This window comes from Athene noctua, chromosome Z, assembly GCF_965140245.1.
Source record: "Athene noctua chromosome Z, bAthNoc1.hap1.1, whole genome shotgun sequence".
NCBI lineage: Eukaryota > Metazoa > Chordata > Aves > Strigiformes > Strigidae > Athene > Athene noctua.
The window spans coordinates 33,746,703-33,764,764 of NC_134077.1; positions in this window are offsets into that span (position 1 = coordinate 33,746,703).

An 18,062-nucleotide genomic window follows, 5' to 3' on the forward strand; every position below is an offset into this window, starting at 1 on the left:
AGCACAGAGCTGAACTTCATTTTCTGGAAAACATCCCTAGAGGTGAACCCACTGCCATAAGCGGTGTTGAAAAAAACATATTTTAAGAAAATGGAAATCCACATATTTTAAGAAAATGTTGTTTATTATTGATAGAATGTAGATTTTGATTTTACACAGTAGCAGTGTCCTATCAGAAAGACACAGTTAACAATTTCACTAATCCAGGCAGAGAAGAGAAAAAGGGTTGCCAAAATACTAACACATGGTTTAAAATCATTTAGAGTCAACAGGTCAAAAGTCTTCAATAATTTCTGTTCTTTGTTGATTTTCATAGAAAAGTAGAATAAACAATGAAATGACTCATTTCTTTCTTGGAGTGAATACATCTTTCCTCCCCACCCTGGGTCTTTATTGACAATCAGTCATCCAGCTCCACTTTTCAAAAAGCTGCAGCTTTACATCCAGCTATCACCTTCAATTTCTTCCTCTTAACATCTTTTGGAAGCAAGGAACAAACATTAAAGGCAGGACATCCTACAATATTGTTTAAAAGTAAAAATAAATAAATGAATAAAAAGGCAAAAAAGCTTAAAAATCATCAATGGGTAGAAAAAACAGAAGGTACAAAAGCTTTTTGACAGGCCAGCAAGAGAAAGGGGTACTCTGGGGTACCCATCTCTAAAGTGCTACAATTAGTAATCATTGCACACTTCAGGAACCAAAAGTATTTTGATTCCAACTGTGAATCCAAATGCAGAAGAGAAATTACTCTTGTACTGACCAGAGGACCATCTGTTCTCCAGGACTCTTGTTTGGATAGCCTTTGGAAAGCTTAAATCCAACTTCCCTTTGCTGAGACAGTAAATGATCAACAGTTCTGGCAGACTTCCAAGCAGTTGGAATATGAACTAAAAGAAGGTAATTTAAATTAGCTGTGTTTGGTTTGAGTCCAAAAGTAATTCAATGCCAGCACAGTTCTACTTAAGAGATTTTAAACAATCCAATTTCTAGGCTCAGAAAGGGCTCAGTCCAAAGTTGTGTCAGATAAAATCAGTACAAACCAATTTTACACATGAATAAGTTAATGTGGTAGTGTACATGTTAATTTTGCTTCCAAAATGGATACTTTTTCAAAGAATTTCACAGATAATGCATGTAATTATATATATGCAAGCTGGAGAAAAGTGTAATGTTGTATTTAAGAGTATTTCATGTCTCTGTTCTTTTAAACAATAGCAATAAGAGGCAATTATAAGCAAAGACTGAAAAAACACTTCCATATAATGCATTGGCCATCTCAGCATTGCCTAGAGGGCAACTGAGCACCAGGCAACCTGTTGCTCACCCGTTCACCCTCAGGAGTAGGAAAGAAAAAATAAAACTAAAGGCTTGGGAATCGAGATAAGGACAGAGAGGGATGACTCACCCATTATGGTCATGGGAAAAAGACAGATTCATTCGGGGAAGAAAAAGTACATCAATTTAATTTGAACACTAAAAAACAACATTTCTTAACAAATAGTAGGACAGTAAGAATTACAACCACATCTTAAAGACACCTTACCCCCATCTCTTTCTTCTTCCCTGGCTCAGCTTTTCTCCCTATTTCTCTACCTTCTCCCCTCCCCTCCCAGCAGTGCAAGGGGACAGGGAATGGCAGAGTGTGGTCAGTCCCACTGCTCCTTCCTCCTCAGGCCAGGGAGAGCTCCTCGTACTCTTCTTCTACTCCAGCTCAGGGTCCCTCTCACAGGAGACAGTCCTCCATGAACTTTCTCCAACACAAATCCTTCCCACAGGCTGCAAACTCTTCCCAGGTTGCTCCAGTGTGGCTCCCTCCTGCATGCTGCAATCCTCCCAGCACTGAACTACAACAGCAGGGACTTCTGACAGGGTCCCTACCTTCTTTGGGTGCAGCCATCTGCTCTGGTGTGGGGTCCTCCACAGGCTGCAGGTGGGCATCTTCTCCACTGTGGACCTCCATGGACTAGAGCAGAACCTCTCACCATGGGCTGCAGGGGATTCTCTGTTGTGATGAACCTCCCCCTTTTCTCTTTTTTTTCTATTGACCTCAAGTGTTCACATAGGTGTCTCCCTCAAAACTCCCACTCTTCATCCATGGTTCCCCTTCTTAAATAAGTTATCACAGAGGCATGGCCACTATTACTATTTGGCTCAGCCTTGGCCAGAAGTGGGTATGACTTGGAGCCAGGGGAGTTTTCGAGAAGCTTCTCACAGGGGGCCACCACTGTAGCCCCCTCCCCTGCTACCAAACCCCTCCCCCTACACACATGTAAACCTAACACAAGCATCCTGGAAAAAAGCTTCTTTGGCACAGTCCTTTACCACTTGCATTAGAGAGGTTAAGTTGGGGAAATCAGAGTGTGCCTTTACTTAAAGTTTTGTAAGCATTTTTCTACCGCAATGTAGTTCTGAGGAATTTGTAGTACAGAAGGGGCACAATGCAAATAATGCCACTACCTGTTAGCTTTGAACTACGTGTCTTCAGCTTCCAAGCTTTGTCACACTGCTGTTTACCAGTGTCTCAGGACATTCGTACCCTAAGATATTGTTCTTATCATTATTGTTGTATAAGATAGAAAGCAGCCCACGGAAGGGAAGCATATTAACAGTCCTTCAGCATTTGGAGAGACAGAGGAACAAGCCATTTTAAGACTCACAGCAAGATAACACTTCTCTTGGAGTACATTACTGCCTGGAATTATTTTCAAGTGGTAGAGAAGATGTAGAACAGACAACAGACAAGACACATACAATTGGAACTACTGGTTAGAAAAGTAGAGATTATATGATATCAATAATTTTACCATCACCTCTTGAACACAAAGGATCCAGGTAACAATATAGCTCTCTTGCTCTGCACAAGCCTAACTTGAAGCATTAGCTCCCTGAGCAACTCTTCCTTGCTAGTACCTCCTGACATAGTCAGAGAAGCTATGCTATTTACTTTGGCTAATGGCTGGATCCAATTGTACTTAAAGCATGAATAATAAAAGCCTTTCTGTTATTTAATCCTGCCTACACCTACCTTGCAGCTGCTTAAAGTAACAGAAAATATAGATTCCGTGATAAATAACCAGTGCTCCCTGTTTACTGCTAACAGTGTCTCCATAAGTATGAAGACAGGTCAGTCAGACTAGAGCAAACTCAGTACAGTTATATGAATCACACCCAAATCATCTGGAGGCAAATAGTGAGATATTCTGACAAATGGGTCTGAGTTCAAGCATCTTCTCACTTTCTGAGCCCTGCCTGTCCCGTTCTGAATTAAAATCTTTGTCTGACAAGATGATGGTGGACATTATCCCCTAAAGTATAGAGATAAGGACAGGAAGTGAGAACAAGCCTATAAAGCGCTCTTAAACAGGACTGTGCATGGTGCATCTCAGCATGCAGTCCCTGTTCCCACAGCCCATGAAGAAATTCTCAGATTTGCGCTCTTGAATCCATCTTTTAGAGGAGTAACTATGATGTAAAAGAAACACTAATGCATGTCAGATGGAAATACTTTCTCAAGCAATGCTGGATTGACAGTATGCTCTGTGGAACTATATACACCCAATGGGACATGATCAAAATTTCTGTATATCCTACAGTCAGTGATATAAAAAAAATGAATAAATGCTCCATATTCTCAAATGTCACCAAGAAACACTTTTCACGTAGAAAAAGATATGTTTACAGAAAACCAAAGGTGTGTCCTTGTATTTACAAATTAATAAAACTCTACAATATTTGAAAGACAACTTGGTTTTGTTCAAAATTATTTCTAAATTCAGTTTTATTGTTAATTTGGATTTGCTATATTTTACCTCAAAAAAAGCATTACAGACCATTAATCTCACAGGGTTTTTTAGGTTTTGAATACTAGGTTTAGCCATGTAAACTCTGCAACTTTCTATAAAATAAACACTTGAATATTTGGAAAGTATTTTCCAATTATTTTATTTTTTGCATGTCTATATACTCGTGCAAGAATATTTATTTATAGCCGTTAAAATCTCTTGCCTAGAACTGCAAGTTCAAATTAGGAAATGACAGGCATTAAAAGCTTTATAATATCTTAAACAAGCAAACTTCATAATTTGCAAGTTATTGACCCTGGTAGCCTCCTGAGTGCAATTGATAGACAGCTCTTATAAGTGTATATTATATATAATATATATATATAAAAGATTATAACACATAGTCACCACCCTTTGCAGAGAGATGCAGACCAACTCCTTCTAAACCTAAACCACTAGGCTATGCATGTGTCCTGTGGTAGCATTAGCTGCAGCTAATAAACCCCTGCTCCTTACTTGAATTAAAAAAAGACCTCCTGAAAAACAGCAGTACTGACCTGGAGTTTGCTACAGTATGTTCTGGTTATTCCTTTAGCACCCATCACGTGTGTTTTCTTAACAAGCCGGGTGTTTTGAGATCCAAAGACAGTACCTCTGTTCCTTAACTCAAACCTACAGGGTTTAACTGAGTGTGCCCAGATGATGATGATACTCTTGCCCCCCTAACATATTAGCACAGTAGTTTAAATACAGTGAAAGAAAGCCATTTTCCAAGAAGAAACGCCTCCATTTCAGGAAGCAACTTTGCTTATACAGCACTGCCAAACAAAAACTTGAGAAAACCCCGAAACGTTAACTTTTGTTCTTTTCAACTGTATGTCAAATCAATATCTTTTCTGTGGAATTAATTTACTTTGTGTCCGTCTACTCAAAATTGAAAATTTAATCAATACAAAAGAAAAATTGTTTGACATATCCTGGGTGATAATGACCAATGATTTTCCTTTCCTGACTTTTTTTTTTTTCCTGCAGAATTGTTATTTTTGTGTGAAGAGCTATAATAATAATAAACCAAATAATATATAGAAAGTTGTCCTACCCACACCAGAGCCACACCGGCCAGGTGCAATTCAATGGCAGAGCAGCATTCTAAAACATAGAGAAAGAGAAAATAAAGGATGGAAAGTTCTCAGATTTGCCTGTAAGCACTCTTCCAATAAAATGTTATTTGATTACATACCAGTAATAGAGGTTTATTTAGGAGCAAATATTATTTGCTGGAAGATACACGTAAAAGTCTGGCAAACATCAGAAGGGAGGGGAAAAGAAAAGCAAATATTTGGAAAGACAATCCAAATTTGCGACCCTCACTCATCCAGTCAACTTCAGATCTACTTTAAGATGAACTTCTCAAATTTAAGTTACTCTTTATTCAAAGAATTTACACTCAACCCTGTCCTAAAATTCCTAGCAATGAAAAAGTATCAGTATCATGGGCAATCATCACATTTGGGCTACTATACACCAGCAAACTGGTGCAAAGTCTTCTGGCACTCACATAATGTTCTGTTATCAGCATCATTTCCAAACCAAGATCAGGATTTAATTATAAAAACAGTGGTGCAATTTCCATGGTACTATGTCACAAGGAAAAAGGCAATCTCACAGGCAAGTTTATGATTCAGCAGAAGACAGAATGAGAGGTCATATATCTATAAGACTGGCACCTATAAATATTTTCATTACTGAAGAGGGAAAAGTATAATGACAAAATAAACATCTATGCGGCGGGTGGAGGAAGCAAGCAGCCGATTCAATGTGAATGATAGAGCAAGCTTCAACTTTATTGACAGAAATCACACCTTATATAAGCACTCTACAATAATCATGCATACTACTCACAAATCTATTGGATACATGTAAAAGGCTACATTATAATATCCCAGCCCCCTGTGGCATCTCAGACATGTCACAACATCTTCCCTCTTCTGGCCTGCCTTCTTTCCCAAGGTTGTTTTTACCATCAAGGCCATTGTGTACCTCGGTTTCTCTCTGTGTTAACATAACAGTCTGTTGTTTGGCATAACTGTACCCTGGGCGTTTTCCTTTGTTTACCTCAGATGGCTGCAATCAGCTTCTGCAGAGACCCATGGCCTTGCTCTCTGCAAGCCGTTCTCCAACACATCTAAGCATTTGGCAGGACACATAGCCTTTCTCAAAATTCATGATAGCTGCAGCTGAAAACAACAACACTTGGTTAAAGAGACTCATCCCCAGCTCTCTGCAACCTCATCTCAGGGAGCTGTAGAGGGCGATGAGGTCTCCCCTCAGCCTCCTCTTCTCCAGACTAAACACACCCAGTTCCCTCAGCCGCTCCTCCTACGACCTGTGCTCCAGACCCTGCACCAGCTTCGTTGCCCTTCTCTGGACACGCTCGAGTCATTCAATGTCCTTTGTGTAGTGAGGGGCCCAAAACTGAACACAGGAATCGAGGTGCGGCCTCCCCAGTGCCGAGTACAGGGGTCAGATCCCTTCCCTGTCCCTGCTGGCCACGCTATTGCTGACACAAGCCAGGATGCCATTGGCCTTCTTGGCCACCTGGGCACACTGCTGGCTCCTGTTCAGCTGGCTGTCAATCAGCACCCCCAGGTCCCTCTCTGACTGGCAGCTCTCCAGCCACTCCTCCCCAAGCCTGTAGCGCTGCTGGGGGTTGTTGTGGCCCAAGGGCAGCCCCCGGCATTTGGCCTTATGGAAACTCCTCCAGTTGGCCTCAGCCCATGGCTCCAGCCTGTCCAGGTCTCTCTGCAGAGCCTCCCTACCCTCGAGCAGATCAACACTCCCACCCAACTTGGGGTCATCTGCAAACTGACTGAGGGTGCACTCGATCCCCTCGTCCAGATCATCAATAAAGATGTTAAACAGGAGTGGCCCCTGGGGGACGCCACTTGTGACTGGCCTCCTGCTGGATTTAACTCCGTTCACCACAACTCTCTGGGCCTGTCTGTCCAGCCAGTTTTTTACCCAGCAAAGTGTGCGATTGTCCAAACCTCGAGCAATCTTTTTTGCCAGAAGATTGCTGTGGGAAATGATGTCAAAAGCCTTGCTAAAGTCAAGGTAAATTACATGCATAGCCTTTCCCTCATCCAATACGCAGGTCGGTCATCCTGTCGTAGAAGGAGATCAGGTTTGTCAAGCAGGACCTGCCTTTCATAAACCCATGCTGACTGGGCCTGAGCATCTGGTTGTCCCCCATGTGTTGTGTGATGGTACTCAGGATGAGCTGCTCCATCAGCTTCTCGGGCACCGAAGTAAAGCTGACAGGCCTGTAATTTCCCGGATCATCCTTTTGGCCATTTTCCAATCCATTGGGACCTCCCCAGTCAGCCAGGACTGCTGGTAAATGATGGAAAGCAGCTTGGTGAGCACCCCAGCCAGCTCCTTCAGCACCCTCGGGTGTATCCCATCCGATCCCATAGACTGGTGTGTGTCTGTGTGATGCAGCAGGTCACTGACTGTCTCCTCCTGGATTGCAGAGGGGTTGTTTTCCCCGTCTCTGTCTTCTGGCTGAGGAGGTTGGATTCCCTCAGTAGAACTAGTCTTGTTATTAAAGACTGAGGCAAAGAAGGCATTGAGCACGTCAGCCTTCTCCCCATCACTCATTGCCATGTTTCCTCCTGTGTCTAGCAGGGGGGCTGGGTCTCTCCCTGGTCTTTCTTTTGCTACTCACATACTTACAGAAACATTTCTTGTTGTCCTTGACTGCTGAAGACAGATTCATTTCTAACTGGACTTTAGATCTCCTGATTTCCACCCTACACAGCCTCACAGCACTTTGTAATCATTGTGAGTGTCTAGTCCCTTCTTCCAAAGACCATAAACTCTCCTTTTCTCCCTGAGTTGCAGCCAAAGCTCCCTGTTTAGCCAGGGTGGTCTTGTATGTCACTGGCTTCTCTTAGAGCACCTGGGGATCACCTCCTCCCAAGACATTAAGACTTCCCTCTGAAAAAGTGCCCAGTCTTCCCCGGTCCCTACACCCTTCAGGACCATTTCCCAAGGGATTCTCTCAAGCAGGTGACTAAATAAGACAAAGTCAGCCATTTGGAAGACAGGATGGCAATTATGCTTCCCCTTCTCCTGGCCTCTCTAAGAAAAAGAACTCTCCTATTTCATGATCCCTGTGCCCTAGTTAGCCTCCAACTGCCACATCCTCTACCAGTCCTTCTCTGTTCACGAAGAGGAGATCCAGCAGGGCACCTTCTCTTCTCAGTTCACTTACCAGCTGGGTCAGGAAGTTAGTTATCTTCCACACATTCCAGGAATCTCCAGGACTGGTCCCACTCTGCTGTGTTGTATTTCCAGCAGATGTCTGGGAAGTTAAAGTCACCCACAAGAACAAGGGCAAGCGATTGTCAGATTTCCTCTAAGTGTCTATAGAAGATTTCATCCACCTCTCTGTCCTGGGTGGGTGGCCTATAGCACACTTATACTACAACATCTACCCTCCTGGCCTTTTCACTGATTCTAATGCAAAGACACTCCACTCTGTATTCACTACACTTGTACTAAGCAGTCATAACAGCCCCTAACTTACAGCACCACCCCACCACATCTCCTTCCTTATCTGTTCTCCTAAAGAGTTTGTAGCCATCAACTGGCGCACTCCAGTCATGGGAGACATCCCACCATGTTTCTGTGATAGCCACTACATCATAATTTTCCTGTTTCATCATGGCTTCAAGCTCTTCCTGTTTTTGTTACCCATGGTGTGTGCATTTGTATAGATGCACTTCAGACAGGTTGTTTTGCCCCCTTCCCCCTTCAAATCTAGTTTAAAGCTCTCTCAATGAGCCCAGCTAGCTCCTGCTCCAAGATCCTTTTCCCCCTCCACACAGGGGCTTCCCATCCAATGCCAGAATTTCTGGCATCCTGTATACTAATCTGTGATTGAAAAATCCAAAGCTCTGATGGTAACACCAGTCTCAGAGCCACAGGTTCATCTGTTATTTCTCCTGTAATCTTCTTCATCCATCCCCATAACTGAATGGATGGAGTAGAACACTATTTGTGCCCCCAACCCCTTAACCAGTTTCCCCAAGACCCTGAAATCTCTCTTCATTGCTTTAGGACTTCTCCTGGTAACATCATCTCTACCTACCTAAAAAACCAAGAAAGGGTAGTAGTCCTTGGGTCTCACTAGAGTGGGGAGTTTTGCCATGATGTTCTTGACTCATGCCCCAGGGAGGCAGCAGACTTCCCTATGAAGCAGGTCCAGTCTGCATATGGGGCCTTCGACACCCCTCAGAATGGAGTCACCCACTACAATGACTCTTCTGGGATCTTTTCAGAATTGGTTTTAATACCTGGTCTAGGGCAACCCAGCCTTGGTGGACCTTCATCTTCCTCCTTATTTGGCTCATTTTCTTCATCCTTCTCCGCTTCAATCACAAGTTCCAGGGCCCCGTATGTACTGTGAAGGGACACCATGGAAGGTGAGGGAGGTCAGGAAGGGATTTTCGTGCCTCCCTGAGCAGGGACCTGTTTCCAGTCTCCTCCACCTCTTAAGTCCCCTCCTTCTGCCTGGTAGCAAGAGGGTGAGGGATTGCCTGGCTCTTTTGGAGCCTCCATTTGCTCCTGTTGCTTCAGGGGTGCCAAGGTGCCACTCCACCAATCAATCTCCCTTTCGCTCTCGCTAACACTTATTAATCTTGTGACCTCTCCTTTGAGTTCCTGCACCATGTGAGCACGTCACCCAGCTGATCACAGCACACACGGGTGCTGTCCCTGCTGCCCTCCGGCAGGACCGACAGGCCCAGGCACTCCCTGCACCCGGGACATGGGCCGCTGCATGTTTGTGTGGCAGCTCCATCTGGGTCGCCACGTTTCTGGTGCTGGTTCTGACCCGAGTGGAGACCACAGCTCGGTCTACTCATGGAGGACGATAAAAGGAAACTAAATCAGATAAGTTCTAGACCCAGGAGATGTGCCCTGTCTGTGCAAACTGCCGTGCAAATTGACGCGCCACACCCTTCTGATGCGCCACGCCCCATTTACCTCTGTTTTCATATGAATTGAATTTTCCAGTTACTACACTCAGAAAGTCTCAAATAGCCTTCTAGTTTTTTCTTCACAAACCTCTTACAAGCCATTAAATCGTCCTGAGAATAATTTTTAGAAGTACAACAAGCCTCTAGAAAATTTCTGTTTTGGAGGTCATAGTAACCAGTCCATCATTATGGAGGATTTAGTTTCCATAATCAATCCCATTGTTTTTAGCATTTTTGTCTTTTTTTTTTTTTTTTTTCATTTCTATAGCTCTCTGTATATTCCTTAATCCAGCTAAATGTCTAAAAATTGTTAAGTTGTACAGGCACTTGTTCCAGATACTTGAAATTTACTCTGTCGTAAGAAAGCCTGGGGTATTTATACTCTATGTGGATACCCTGTTGAATCACACTCCCACAGCCCCAACCCAGACATACTCAGGCTCACTACCTCATGCTGCCTGGTAATCCTCTTAAATCCACTTAAGAGGACTTCCCGGTCCCCTTCCAAATATGGACCAGACACTTTAACAGACCTGGGAACGAAATGCTGGGGAGTGGCAGTAACCTTGTGATCCATTGGCAAAAGGTTCCTGTGCAGAACTGTGGTGGAGTAGGAAGCCTTCTGCTCTCAGGGACAATTATGTCTTCAGAGCACAAACACAGCAATGCTTTAAGTGATCTGTATTTGAATAAAACACATACATTCATGTAGTAAGTGAACTATTACTTAGAGGAGCTCAGCTTTCAGCAATACAGCCTGCAAACTAGAATATAAGTAAAGACTGTCAGCTATATTCCCATCATCTATACAGCTGGATGCCCAGAAACGAAACTACCTAATGTATAAACAAAACCTCTTATAGAATTGTTGAATGTCCATCTGGAATAGCCACTGAATGATTACACACCAACGGAGTTCTGGAATTATTATATAAACAATCAATCATAGCCAAGATAATGAAGAATGGGCAGCATTTCTTTGATTAACAGACACATCGGGAACAAAAAGGAAAATCAATATTGCTAATGTAAAAAAACATATAAACAGCCAACAAAAAGGAAACTACATAAGTCTACCATTAAAAAACTCTGTAGTGGTCCTGTAGTGCTTACATTCTTTACAGTGGAAAAGGATTAAATTCATGGAGGAAAGTTGTTCCATAAGAGCAGCGACTCCTTGCTTCATCAAGAAACATCAAGAAATACTTGTGGGAAGAAGCTCTCTTCCTTGAGATCACTATGGCAGGGAGAGTAGATGAGGAGAGATATCCTCAGACAGGGGTACTGGCATAACCCTTCGAAGTCCCCTAGTCTAAGATCCTTCAAAAAGGTAAAGTCACAGTAACTGCCAGCAGCTTTCTCTCACCGTCTTAAAAAAGTTCTCCAAAAGTCAATGCTAAAGAAGCATTAACCCTATTTTGGTTACACCCAGGAACCCCCATCTCCATCCCTGATCCACAGAATACAAACCACTGTGTGCTCTTTATTCTTACTCTTTATTTTGACATAACTGCTTTATCCTTGTATTTTATTCTAGCTAGTATGGGAGTTCAGGAAAATTGATAATTTGGTCAAATATTATCTCAATATTATGTAAATAAACCATGCTTAAAATATGTGAGTTCCCATGGAAGAGACCCCCAACCATTAGAGAAGATGTTTTTATACTACTCTTCCTAAAAAGATGTCAGAAAACTTTCTAACTCTGCAGACTGATTCTGAAGGCTCTAAGTCTGAGGTAGTTCAGATAACAAAATGAAAAGTACAGGAGAAATTATTTATCTCATTAATTTACATAATCACCAGTAAATCTAACTCACAGCAAACAGAAAATTGCAGAAGGTTTCTAATGAGTTAGGTATCACTCTATTTATGTGGAGGAACATATAGTTCAGAAAAACAGAACAGAAAAATTCTAACTATGCTAACCATGCAGTTGTTAACTCAATTGTTATTAAAACTCTCTGGCACTTCCCTTTCTTCAGTTTCCTAAAACCTTGACAAGTGTTAATCATTTTCACTGCAGTGCAGATAGAGACCTCCATGGCAGCACAGAACTGTCATAACTACTAGATCATCCTTTCTTTTCCTGCTATTCCCTGCCTTGTTCTGTGACATGATCCAGATTGTGTAATAAATGAGACAGCAGTTTGACAGACAACAGCGTCCTTTGCAAAAGAATCCTAATTACACCTCAGAGCAGCCTTTCTTCTGCACGAAAACAATCATTATGTGGAAAAATAGTATTCAACCATACAATCAAGGGCTTAATAACAATGTCTCCTGCATTTTGTAAAAGTAATACATTCTTTTGGACATCACTTTTAGGTATAATTACTTATATCTTACTGAGTACCATTTTGCAGACAATGGGCATCACAGCTCAAAAAAAGCAAGATGAAAAATGTGCAGTTACAGGAAACCAGTTTTAAAATTTATTTTAAGTACATAATGATCAATAATCCCTGTTTAGCTCAACTAAATCCATTACATCACCAATACTTCACTAAAATGCATATGCTTGGGTGATTTCATGTATTCTCGTTGGTACTTTGAGGATTTTCCAACATCTGCTAACTTTGCTTTCTCAGGGACAAAAGACTTGTAAGAAATAACAGCTTTGCAGCAGATTATTCCCTATACCCTAACTATTCTTTTTGATCCTAGCTATGCCCAAAAGACCAAATTCCCTATACCCTAACTATTCTTTTTGATCCTAGCTATGCCCAAAAAGACCAAATGACCTGGTTTTGCAGTGTTTTGACTTCCCAGCTTTTGGGAAAAGCCAGTTTACAGCAACAGATGAGCAACTAAACACTTAAGAGTACAATCCCAGCATTGGTATGACAGTGCATGACCAGTGATGGGGGCCACTGCACAATCCCCACTCCCAGACACAGCAGGAAGCAAGCCAGCAAATGCTACTGAGTACAGCAGCCTGGAGTGAGATTAAGTGCACATCCAATCCTTAGACATTCTGGCACATGGTTCAGAGAGTCAGGGAAGTTGGCTATCTTCTCATTAAACTACCGTGAAATGATTTCTAAACTGCATCTCTTGGCTGCCATGAGGATGTTACATATCTATGTCCAAATCACAGCCAAGAGACCATTTATATTTCCAATGCCTGTGCTAGGCATTTTGGTATTTCTAGTGCTCTTCACAAGCATTAGAATGGGTAATCACTTTATTTTCCTTTATATGAAGAGAAAATTGACTTGCAGGCAGTTTACATTTGTTCATACATGTCCTCTTAATACTGGATCAGAGGATCTACATAATACTAACAGAGGATCAACAAACACTTAAATACCTAGCAAAATTAATCTACTAATGACATACAACAAAGTTCTGATTAATGGATATTCCATAACTATCCCTTTGCAAAGAACAGAATAAACAAAATAAACTCATAAAAGTCAGTATTATTCCTGCTTGCCATGATTACAACTTTTTAGATAATTACATTTTTTTCTATGTAAACACTGCAATATGGTGCGTAATTCATAAGAAGAAATTAGTATTTATAATTTAAAAGGAAATATATTTTATTAGTCCTAAATATTTTTCAGGAAAGGAGAGGGTAAATAGATGAATGCATCTTAAGAGGCTACAAGTCATCAAGTTTAGCTGTCCTTTAGTCTGCTGGGAGACAACAACATTGTCTTCATAGGCAATTAACAAACAGTAAATTTCCAAAGAGGCTGTGAGGTCATGTAGTGAAGTCTGAACTTCTCCATATGAAATTTCTCTACACTACTGATTAGAGACAACCCACACAGGGAAGCAAATATCATAAGATATGTGAATAAATATGGAGAGGTATTTTAAACTTGTGCAGTGTCCTCTGTGCTATTTAGGAGATGCTGGCTTTGCTGCTGGACTCAAGAGTGCATCTTCCTCCACAGGAGAACAGTAGTTTCTGGTCATGTTTCTCCCTCCAAGGGCTAAAGCCCATGGGCTAAGTTCTGCATCACCATCTATTGGGGGGGGGGTGGGGGGTGTGTGTGTCCTCCAGTCCAATACTAATTTGTATAGCCAGAGAAGGTTTTAGAAAACCCTACAGGTAAAGAGAGATAGTTGTCTCATAATTCTCCTCGGTATAATATTAGAAGATATGTGGATGTACATTGGTAAAGTATCTGAGGAGGCACAAGTTTCAGCCTCATTTTGGTTTGCAGATGCTTTTAAGAGGAAACTAGTTATACAAAAGGTACCTGGTCTTTTGGGCTGGGGAAGACAAAAGAAACTGGTGACCTTAACCATACCAATTCTCTGCATAAGTTAAAGAGTCATTCACATAGCTGAGGACTGGCTCTTTCTTTTTTCCCCTTTCTTTGAACCCAATATTCCCCAATATGAATACCCAATAACAAATACATTGTTCTATTTCATCTCACAAGTAGCAAATTGAAGAATTTAACCTATGTTACAGAGTCAGTTAGGTTCTTACATGTTCCCCCAGTAAATTTTTCATCATGGTCAAAACAAAGTAAAATACACATGTCAACCACTGCATCAGAGTAGATGAATGTGGGCTATGCATCAATAATGCTCCATTCCCAATGGACAGTGTCCATTCCCATGGAAAGTGTTTACTGAAATGACAGTGCCTACTGTAATGAAAGAGTTTTAATATCACAGCTCAAAATACATTTTAAGTCTGGGTTCAGCAAGCAACCAGCAGTAGGGGGAGGGGAGGAAGAAGAAGAAAATATAACTTTACTTCAGACAACTGTTATCTTACAGAAATACAGCATGCTGTATAGTGATGTCCTTTTTATATTCTAGGGACTGATTTTTATCTGCCAATTTTTTCCCCCGTTATTAACAGTAGTTATATTTTCAGTGTCTTGTTATGCTTCTAAAAAGTTTGACATACAGCCTCAACATAAATTATGAGGTTCATTGTTAAATTCATGGGCATAAGTTTTTATTATATAAATAAAAGAAAGAAGTTATGTATGATACAAAATTGTATTGCAAATTCTTCATCATCTTTGCAACTTCTGGAAATTGTCTGTGGGTGTAAGAATTATTCCCAACTGCATCTGGACATACTTTTCCCATTTAGTCACTTAGGTTTCAGAACACACTTAGGTTTAAGAACAGATCACTACTCAGTGTTTCTTACCTATTTATTAATTTCAAGGTGGATTTTTGATACCTGCTTCCAGCAATGATGGAACAGTTCGTAGTTCTAGAGAGGTCAATGTCCCTGGCAGCCAGAGTGTTTGTGGGTTGGCACAAGTGACAGACCAAACAATGGCACTATTGCTTTTGTGAACTGTACAGTTTTTCCACCATCAGGTCAGAACAAGCTCCCCTAGAATGTCATTTCTGTCTGCAGGCATTGGTTTGGAAAAACCTAAAAGAGAAACAGCCAGCAGATCTCTCCCAAGCAAAGCTCACATACACACTTGAAAAGACCCGGAGAGATGAGAAGACAGCATGGACTGATGGCATTGCAATTTCTATAGATGGGCATGCATTCAGATCTCTTGCTATGTGTCTGAATAACAACGTGTACTGCAAAGTGTATCTATGCCAGGGATCCCTCCAGACATCCCCAAATCACTTGTAGCATAAGTGGATCACACCAGGGGCATGGTGTCCAATGAACAACAGTTTTGCTAACAACAGAGCATCCCCTGAGGAAGCATTTGTTGTAAGACTTTCCCACCTTTCACCAGAGGAATCAAAGAAGAGGGGCTTGTGCCTCTGCTCCTACCTAGACCTGAGCTTCACATGGTCTCCTCCTGTCCTTATCTCCCTGTCCACAAGGTTGTGATAACTCCACCTGTACCCAGCTCTTGAGTTCTGCAGCCCAGGAACATGGCACTGCCACTCCTAGAAGAAGGACACTGTCTCTGCAGTGGGTATGCAACTGAATAAAAGCAGACCAAATTTCTAAGTAAAGCTTTCTTTTCACACCTGGGAAGGTATATGGAGACTCAATGGAAGGAAAGCCTTGGCATGGCCAGCAAAAATGCACTAATGTCAACACTCTGTGCTCCACCCTTGCAATCCCTGATGGGTGTTTACATTTGATATTATGCTAGAGAATATTCACCCATGGAATATTCACTTTATCATCATCCATAGTTATTTCTACACACTCTTATGAAAATATCCTGGCTTGTAGAGGAATAAAACCGACTCGCAATTAAGGAAATATTAATCTTTTTAGAACTACATTTCTGAACAGGAGGCAGAATATGTTTGTTGAGGAACTTGCTCTGCTCACTCAGCAAGGTCTGCTGCATCTTAAAAGAAGAAACTACTACTTGCCTGTACTTAACTAAGATATTGGCCAGATGCCATAAATATTTCTCCCAGGATACTTGGCTCAGAAAATACTGTACTTCTTACTGATGTTTCGATCAGTGTTTCTGACTAAAGAAACTGGGGAAAGGGCTTCAAGAACTTCCAAGGAAGCAACATGCAAGGAAGAAAAAGAAACATCAGATGAAAATTAAACATATATAGGAAATGGGAATGGAAATGGATAGAGTACACAGAAAAAAAAAAAAAAAAAAAAAAAAAAAGAAATGGAATAGAGGACCCCTACAGAAGTGAAATTCATCATGTACAGGTCCACGCCTGCATTGTCCGTCTTCCCTGTAGAGTCAAGGGTGAGGTGATGATAATCCCACCAGTGAAGCCTAGGATGTGGTTCACCTGGTCAGTGTGGGAGTCCACTTTAAAATGAGATGAGCCACACAAAATTTTCACTGGCAACACTGGTGACCTCTCCAATGATGAGAAAGTACAACCCATTCAGACAGCAGCTCAACATCTTATTGTTCAATCTAATGAAAATGTTAATCCTGAAATTCTGTCTCTCCAAGAACATAGAAATTGAAATTAGACTGTATCCACTAAATTAATCACTGATTAAAAGCACAGTACATTATGAACTTTTCTTCAAGTATTGTCTGAAAAAAAAACGTTTCAATTTTGTCGATTTCTCAGATGATGCATCATTTTGTCATCATTTCAAAATGGACTGAACTGAAAATAATGCAAAACATATTGAATTACAATCCTCATCTTATTTAAATAAGCTGCCCTAAATGACCCTGTCAGTTTTCTTTTATATATAAGAATGCATCTACATTGTGCAATGCATTATTGTGCAAAGATATTTGGAAAAAGTATAATCCTTATGCCCATGCAGCATAAGGCAGCACAATGCCAAGGTCATGGAAGCAGGAAAGATGTGCTTCTACTGCTCTCTGCCTAGGATAATTTCTCAAAAAGATTTATCAATCACCTCAAATGGACCATTTTCTTAAAAGGAGCTAAACTGCTTCAGGTGCCAGATGAAGTCATTTGGAGTCAGCTTGGGTGCATCTACACATAATGCATCAGGTATAGAACCTCAGTTTCAACAAGGAAAGATGGATTGATCAATCTTATTCCAACTAATGTTGCTTCTTAACATTGTGATTTTATAGTCTTTCCATATCCAAATTGATGCTGCTCTTACTGCAGCATATGAAGAATAACTGCATGACTATTATCCAGATTGGAGAAACATGTAACCTTTTGTTAGTCCACTAAAGGAGCTCTCTTTCACCCAAGGAGTTCTCTATCATCCATCCAGATTATTATTCCTCTGTGTTACCAGGAGGGCCCTAGAGGCAGTATGTCAATTTAAAACATGCTCAGTAAACATGGCAGGCTCCACCTAGAATTTTTAATGCTCAGGTGAAATTTGACACTTTAAGACTTTCCCCTCTGGAAAATGACATTGTCTAAAACAGTATTTTTGTTGACAGTATCAACAAAATTATTGATTTTTCTTTCCAGCTCCATAGAACTAAACCAAAAAGTTAATCATTTTTTTGGAAATTGAACTTCCCATTTCAAACAACTGTTTCTAAATGTACTGTTCTGAAATAGCCTATTTTGTTTGAAATAAAGTCTGAATTATACATTTAGACATTCTTTACTCAAAACATTTTTTTATTCTCTGAAGCATTCTGATACTCTGAATTTCCATTCCAATTCAAAAGGGAGATGAAATGTCAGCATTTCCCAAATGGTGAAAACATTGTTTTCCCAATCCACTGGGAGTGTTACTTCCAAAATCAAGGTGTTCTGCTGATTAAGGATATGAATAAAACTCAGACACCAGAGTGAAAAGAGTAGGCATATTTTACTGGGGATAACTAAATAATGTAACAGAGTAATACAGTAAACATATAGTAAGGCGGAATAACGCACT